General features: G+C 51.9%; 1 long non-coding RNA gene across 1 annotated transcript; it reads right to left on the bottom strand.

The window, feature by feature from the left end:
• Positions 1 to 526: 526 nt before the first annotated feature.
• LOC144489893 (uncharacterized) lies at positions 527 to 7,353 on the bottom strand. The gene is made up of 2 exons (XR_013497094.1): positions 7,195 to 7,353; positions 527 to 738 (listed from the first exon to the last, which is right to left on the bottom strand). It is a non-coding gene; the product is annotated as an uncharacterized LOC144489893 (long non-coding RNA).
• Between the last annotated feature and the right edge of the window lie 258 nt (positions 7,354 to 7,611).

Below are 7,611 nucleotides of genomic sequence, written 5' to 3'. Positions count from 1 at the left end.
CTCCTGATAACTCAATCCATCAAGTCCCAGTCGCATCCTAGTAAATCGTTTCTGCACTCTTTCTAGTTTAATAATATCCTTTCTATAATAGGGTGACCAGAACTGCACATGGTGTTAGGGCTAGGATTTGAGGGAGCAGCCTCAGAGTAAAGGGATGGCCCTTTAGAACCGAGATGAGGAGGAATTTCTTCAGCCAGAGGGTGGTGAATCTGAGGAACTCTTTGCCACAGAGGAGGCGGGTCATTGAGTGTCTTTAAGACAGAATAGATCGGTTCTTGATTGGTAAGGGGGTCAAAGGTTATGGGGAGAAGCCAGGAGAATGGGGTTGAGAAACTTTTCAGCCTCGATGGGCAGAATGGCCTAATTCTGCTCCTATCTCTGAGGGAACCAAATATTATCAGGGAACGATGGGGGCGGTGGAACCCGAGCACAGCCGTGATCTCAGCCAATGGCAGGACAGTCTCCCAGCGCCGTCTCCGGCTCCGATTTCCGTGTGTTTGGGAAGAGAATCTATCCGACACTGGGAAAAGGCAAAATAAGAAAAAACACTTTATTGAAACGCTTACAACCCAACAGACAGCGGTAACTGGGAATGGGTGATGGGTGAGAGAGAGAGAGAGAGAGAGACGGACGGCCAGCAATTTGACTGAGGAAGCTTCACCCAGTCTGCCTCCTGTGGCCCTAGTCGGAGCCGGATTCCTCGGAGGTAGCTGGAGTGCTGCCGGCTTTCTCGGAGCCCTGCGGGGGAGAGAGAGAGAGAGAGAGTTAGCAAAGCGATCAGGTGTCCTCCGGTTTCCTCCCACAGTCCGAAAGAAGCGCTGGTTAGATGCTAAATTCTCCCTCACTGAACCCAGAATCACAGATTACTGCCGTGCAGAAGAGGCCCTTCGGCCCATCGAGTCTGCACCGATGTATGAAAGACCCTGAGCTGCCCACCCAACCCCACTTCCCAGCACTTGGCCCATGGCCCTGAAGGTTACGGCGTGGCCAAGTGCTGATCCAGGTACTTTCTAAAGGATGTGAGGCATCCCGCTTCCACCACCCTCCCACGCAGCGCATTCCACACCCTCACCACCCTCTGGGGAAAAACGCCTTTTCTCACATCCCTCACTTGTAACTCGTGTCCCCTCGTGACTGACCCTTCAACTCAGGGGAACAGCTGCTCCCTATCCACTCTGTCCGTGTCCCTCATAATCTTAAACACCTCGATCAGGTCGCCCCTCAGTCTTCTCTGCTCCAATGAAAACAACCCAAGCCTCTCCGACCTCTCTTCATAACTTAAACACTCCGTCCCAGGCAGCGTCCTGGTGAATCTCCTCTGCACCCCCTCCAGTCCAATCACATCCTCCCTATAATGTGGTGACCAGAACTGCACCCAGTGCTCCAGCTGTGGCCTCCCCAAAGTTCGATACAACTCCAACAGGACGTCCCTGCTTCTGTAATCTACACCCCGATTGATAAAGGCCAGTGTGAATATGCCTTTCTCACCACCCTATTTACCTGCCTTTCCCCCCTCAGAGATCTGTGGACAAACACGCCAAGGTCCCTGTGTCCCACAGAACTTCCCAGTGTCAGATCTTTCAGAGTCTACTGCCTTGTCAAATTACTCCTTCCAATGTGCATCACCTCACACTTTTCAGAGTTAAATTCCATCTGACACTTATCTATTTGACCAACCCGTCTATATCTTCCTGTAACCCAGTGGTTCCCACAGGGTGCAGCGCGCCACACTGGAGCAGCGAGAGAGGATGGCGAGTGTGGCGGGAAGATTCAAGGACAATCAAAGAAACATTTAAACATAGAACAGTGCAGCACAGAACAGGCCCTTCGGCCCACGATGTTGTGCCGAGCTTTGTCTGAAACCAAGATCAAGCTATTTCCTCCCTATCATCCCGAAGTACTCCATGTGCCTATCCAATAGCTTCTTAAATGTTCCTAAAGTGTCTGACTCCACTATCCCTGCAGGCAGTCCATTCCACACCCCAACCACTCTCTGAGTAAAAAACCTACCTCAGACATCCTTCCTATATCTCCCACCATGAACCCTATAGTTATGCCCCCTAGTTACCGCTCCATTCACCCGAGGAAATAGTCTTTGAACGTTCACTCTATCCCCCTCATCATCTTATAAACCTCTATCAAGTCTCCTCTCAACCTCCTCCGCTCCAAAGAGAAAAGTCCAAGTTCCCTCAACCTTTCCTCATACGACCTACCCTCCAAACCAGGCAGCATCCTGGTAAATCTCCTCTGCACTCTTTCCAGCGCTTCCACATCCTTCTTATAGTGAGGTGACCAGAACTGCACACAATATTCCAAGTGTGGTCTCACCAAGGTCCTGTACAGTTGCAGCATAACCCCACGGCTCTTAAACTCAAACCCCGTTAATGAACGCCAACACACTATAGGCCTTCTTCACGGCTCTATCCACTTGAGTGGCAACCTTCAGAGATCTGTGGATATGAACCCCAAGATCTCTCTGTTCCTCCACATTCTTCAGAACCCTACCTTTGACCCTGTAATCCACATTTAAATTTGTCCTACCAAAATGAATCACCTCGCATTTGTCAGGGTTAAACTCCATTTGCCATTTTTCAGCCCAGCTTTGCATCCTATCTATGTCTCTTTGCAGCCTACAACAGCCCTCCACCTCATCCACTACTCCACCAATCTTGGTGTCATCAGCAAATTTACTGATCCACCCTTCAGCCCCCTCCTCCAAGTCATTTATAAAAATTACAAAGAGCAGAGGACCAAGCACTGATCCTTGTGGCACTCCGCTGGTAACCGGTTTCCAGTCCGAAAACTTTCCATCCACCACCACCCTCTGTCTTCGATCAGATAGCCAGTTACCTATCCAATCGGCCAACTTTCCCTCTATCCCACACCTCCTTACTTTCATCATAAGCCGACCATGGGGGACCTTATCAAACGCCTTACTAAAATCCATGTATATGACATCAACTGCCCTACCTTCATCAACACACTTAGTTACCTCCTCAAAAAATTCTATCAAATTTGTGAGGCAAGACTTGCCCTTCACAAATCCGTGCTGACTATCCCGGATTAATCCGCATCTTTCTAAATGGTCGTAAATCCCATCCCTAAGGACCTTTTCCATCAACTTACCGACCACCGAAGTAAGACTAACCGGCCTATAATTACCAGGGTCATTTCTATTCCCTTTCTTAAACAGAGGAACCACATTCACCACTCTCCAGTCCTCTGGCACCACCCCCGTGGACAGCGAGGACCCAAAGATCAAAGCCAAAGGCTCTGCAATCTCATCCCTTGCCTCCCAAAGAATAAAGAACAAAGAACAGTACAGCACAGGAAACAGGCCCTTCGGCCCTCCAAGCCTGTGCCGCTCCTTGGTCCAACTAGACCAATCGTTTGTATCCCTCCATTCCCAGGCTGCTCATGTGACTATCCAGGTAAGTCTTAAACGATGTCAGCGTGCCTGCCTCCACCACCCTACTTGGCAGCGCATTCCAGGCCCCCACCACCCTCTGTGTAAAAAACGTCCCTCTGATGTCTGAGTTATACTTCGCCCCTCTCAGCTTGAGCCCGTGACCCCTCGTGATCGTCACCTCCGACCTGGGAAAAAGCTTCCCACTGTTCATCCTATCTATACCCTTCATAATCTTGTAGACCTCTATTAGATCTCCCCTCATTCTCCGTCTTTCCAAGGAGAACAACCCCAGTCTACCCAATCTCTCCTCATAGCTAAGACCCTCCATACCAGGCAACATCCTGGTAAACCTTCTCTGCACTCTCTCCAATGCCTCCACGTCCTTCTGGTAGTGCGGCGACCAGAACTGGACGCAGTACTCCAAATGTGGCCTAACCAGCGTTCTATACAGCTGCATCATCAGACTCCAGCTTTTATACTCTATACCCCGTCCTATAAAGGCAAGCATACCATATGCCTTCTTCACCACCTTCTCCACCTGTGTTGCCACCTTCAAGGATTTGTGGACTTGCACACCCAGGTCCCTCTGTGTTTCTATACTCCTGATGACTCTGCCATTTATTGTATAACTCCTCCCTACATTATTTCTTCCAAAATGCATCACTTCGCATTTATCCGGATTAAATTCCATCTGCCACCTCTCCGCCCAATTTTCCAGCCTATCTATATCCTGCTGTATTGCCCGACAATGCTCTTCGCTATCCGCAAGTCCAGCCATCTTCGTGTCATCCGCAAACTTGCTGATTACACCAGTTACACCTTCTTCCAAATCATTTATATATATCACAAATAGCAGAGGTCCCAGTACAGAGCCCTGCGGAACACCACTGGTCACAGACCTCCAGCCGGAAAAAGACCCTTCGACCACTACCCTCTGTCTCCTATGGCCAAGCCAGTTCTCCACCCATCTAGCCACTTCTCCTTGTATCCCATGAGCCTTAACCTTCTTAACCAACCTGCCATGTGGGACTTTGTCAAATGCCTTACTGAAATCCACATAGACGACATCCACGGCCCTTCCTTCATCAACCGTTTTTGTCACTTCCTCAAAAAACTCCACCAAATTTGTAAGGCACGACCTCCCTCTTACAAAACCATGCTGTCTGTCACTAATGAGATTGTTCCGTTCTAAATGCACATACATCCTGTCTCTAAGAATCCTCTCCAACAACTTCCCTACCACGGACGTCAAGCTCACCAGCCTATAATTTCCTGGGTTATCCCTGCTACCCTTCTTAAACAACGGGACCACATTCGCTATCCTCCAATCCTCAGGGACCTCACCCGTGTCCAAAGAAGCGACAAAGATTTCCGTCAGAGGCCCAGCAATTTCACCTCTCGTCTCCCTGAGCAGTCGAGGATAGATGCCATCAGGCCCTGGGGCTTTGTCAGTTTTAATGTTCCCTAAAAAACCGAAAAATCCTAGGATACATTTCATCAGGCCCAGGGGACTTATCAACTTTCAGTTTATTCAAAACTGCCAGTACATCCTCCCTCCGAACATCTATTTCCTCCAGCCTATTAGCCTGTGACACCTTCTCTTCCTCAAAAACATGGCCCCTCTCCTTGGTGAACACTGAAGAAAAGTATTCATTCATCACCTCTCCTATCTCTTCTGACTCCATGCACAAATTCCCACTGCCGTCCTTGACTGGCCCCAGCCTCACCCTGGTCATTCTTTTATTCCTCACATAAGAGTAAAAAGCCTTGGGGTTTTCCTTGATCCGACCTGCCAAGGACTTCTCATGTCCCCTCCTAGCTCTCCTAAGCCCCTTTTTCAGCTCATTTCTTGCTAACTTGTAACCCTCCATCGAGCCAACTGAATCTTGTTTTCTCAACCTAACATACGCTTCCATCTTCCTCTTGACAAGACATTCCGCCTCTTTTGTGAACCATGGTTCCCTCACTCGGCCATTTCCTCCCTGCCTGACAGGGACATACCTATCAAGGACACGCAGTATTTGTTCCTTGAAAAAGTTCCACTTATCATTGGTGCCTTTGCCTGACAATTTTGTTCCCATCCTATGCTTCCTAATTCCCGCCTGATTGCATCATAATTACCCCTCCCCCAATTGTAAACCTTGCCCTGCCGTACGGCCCTAGCCCTCTCCATTGCAATAACAAAAGACACCGAATTGTGGTCACTATCTCCAAAGTGCTCTCCCACAACCAAATCTAACACTTGGCCCGGTTAATTTCCCAGTACCAAATCCAATGTGGCCCCACCTCTTGTCGGCCTATCCACATATTGTGTCAGGAAACCCTCCTGCACACACTGCACAAAAACTGCCCCATCCAAACTATTTGACCTACAAAGGTTCCAATCAATATTTGGAAAGTTAAAGTCCCCCATGACAACTACCCTGTGACCCCCACACGTATCCATAATCTGCTTAGCAATTTCTTCCTCCACATCTCTATTACTATTTGGGGGCCTATAGTAAACTCCTAACAACGTGACCGCTCCTTTCCTATTTCTAACCTCAGCCCATATTACCTCAGTGTGCAGATCCCCCTCGAAGTGCCTTTCCGCAGCCGTTAAACTATCCTTGATTAACAATGCCACTGCTCACATGGATTAGATATTGTTCCAAAGTGATTGTTTTATACGTTCTGGGTGTCCCATGATGATATTGTAAAGTAGTTGTGTTCTATGTTATGAATCAACTGCCAGGAGTTGTTCTTTTTGGTTTTGAATGGATTTCTTTATCAATAATAATTTAGGTGAGGCGCCAGCAAATGTTTATTCCCAAAGTGCGGCCAGTGAAAAAAGTTTGGGAACAACTGCCGTAACCCAAGACACTCAGTGTTAGCCACCCGGCCAATCTGTGTCATCCTGTTACCCAAACAGGCGCCGGAGTGCGGCGGCTAGGAGATTTTCACCGTCCCTTCATTGCAGTGTTAACGTAAGCCGACTGGTGACACTAATAAATAGACTTTAAAACATTCAAGGCAGAGTTCGAGGGGGTTTTCTCCAGGGGGAACGGTGGGGGAAACAGGCAGGGGGGTGGGGCTCAGGACACTCACATCAGCCACGGTCTGACTGGATGGGCTAGCAGGCTGGAAGGGCTGATGGGTCGACTGCAGCTCCCATTTCCTTTGGCGGTGGGGCCGACACGGCCATTGCTGGATCATGCAATCGATCGGTCGATCGATCTATGTGCAGACACCTCCCCGCCTCTCCCCATGAACCCCCCCCCACACCTGCCTGCACCCCCGTGCCCCCCCTCACCTGCACCCTCCGCCCACCCCCCCGGTGCCCCCCTCACCTGGACTCTCCGCCCACCCCCCGTGCTCACGCCCCCCCACCTGCACCCTCCGCCCACGCACCCCACCCCCCTCACCTGCACTCTCCCCCCACCCCCTGTGCCCACCCCCCACACCTGCCTGCACCCCCCGGTGCCCCCCCCTCACCTGCACTCTCCACCCACCCCCACGCCCCCCACCCCCCTCACCTGCACCCCTCCGCCCACGCCCCCCACCCCCCTCACCTGCACTCTCCCCCCACCTCCCTGTGCCCACCCCCCACCTGCACCCTCCGCCCACGCCCCCCACCCCCACCCCTACACCCTCCGCCCACGCCCCCCACCCCCTCACCTGCACCCTCCGCCCACGCCCCCGTGCCCCCCCCCTCACCTGCACTCTCCCACCGCTCCCCTCACCTGCACCCTCCCCCCCACCCCCCTCACCTGCACACTCCGCCCACGCCCCACCCCCACGCTCACCTCACTGTCGGAGGAGGACTCGTCACTCGACACAAACTCTTTGCTCTTGAAGAAGTCTCCGATTCCTTTCACGGGGCTCTTGGAGACGGTGCGGGGCTGGGACTGCTTCTCACTCTTACCCTTCAACTTCTTAGGGGTCTCCCTGCAGAGAAACACAGACTAACGAGTGAGAGGGGGGGAGAGGGAGGGAGAGAGAGTGGGGGGGAGGGAGAGAGTGGGGGGAGGGAGAGAGAGGGGGGAGGGAGAGAGAGGGGGGGAGGGAGAGAGAGGGGGGGAGGGAGAGAGAGGGGGGAGGGAGAGAGAGGGGGGGAGGGAGAGAGAGGGGGGGAGGGAGAGAGAGGGGGGGAGGGAGAGAGAGGGGGGGGAGGGAGAGAGAGGGGGGGAGGGAGAGAGAGAGGGGGGGAGGGAGTGAGAGGG

This window comes from Mustelus asterias, unplaced genomic scaffold (genome assembly GCF_964213995.1).
Source record: "Mustelus asterias unplaced genomic scaffold, sMusAst1.hap1.1 HAP1_SCAFFOLD_2641, whole genome shotgun sequence".
In the NCBI taxonomy this organism is placed as follows: domain Eukaryota; kingdom Metazoa; phylum Chordata; class Chondrichthyes; order Carcharhiniformes; family Triakidae; genus Mustelus; species Mustelus asterias.
Note: the sequence above shows the minus strand (reverse complement) of the source record. Positions and strands in the feature narration are given on the sequence as shown.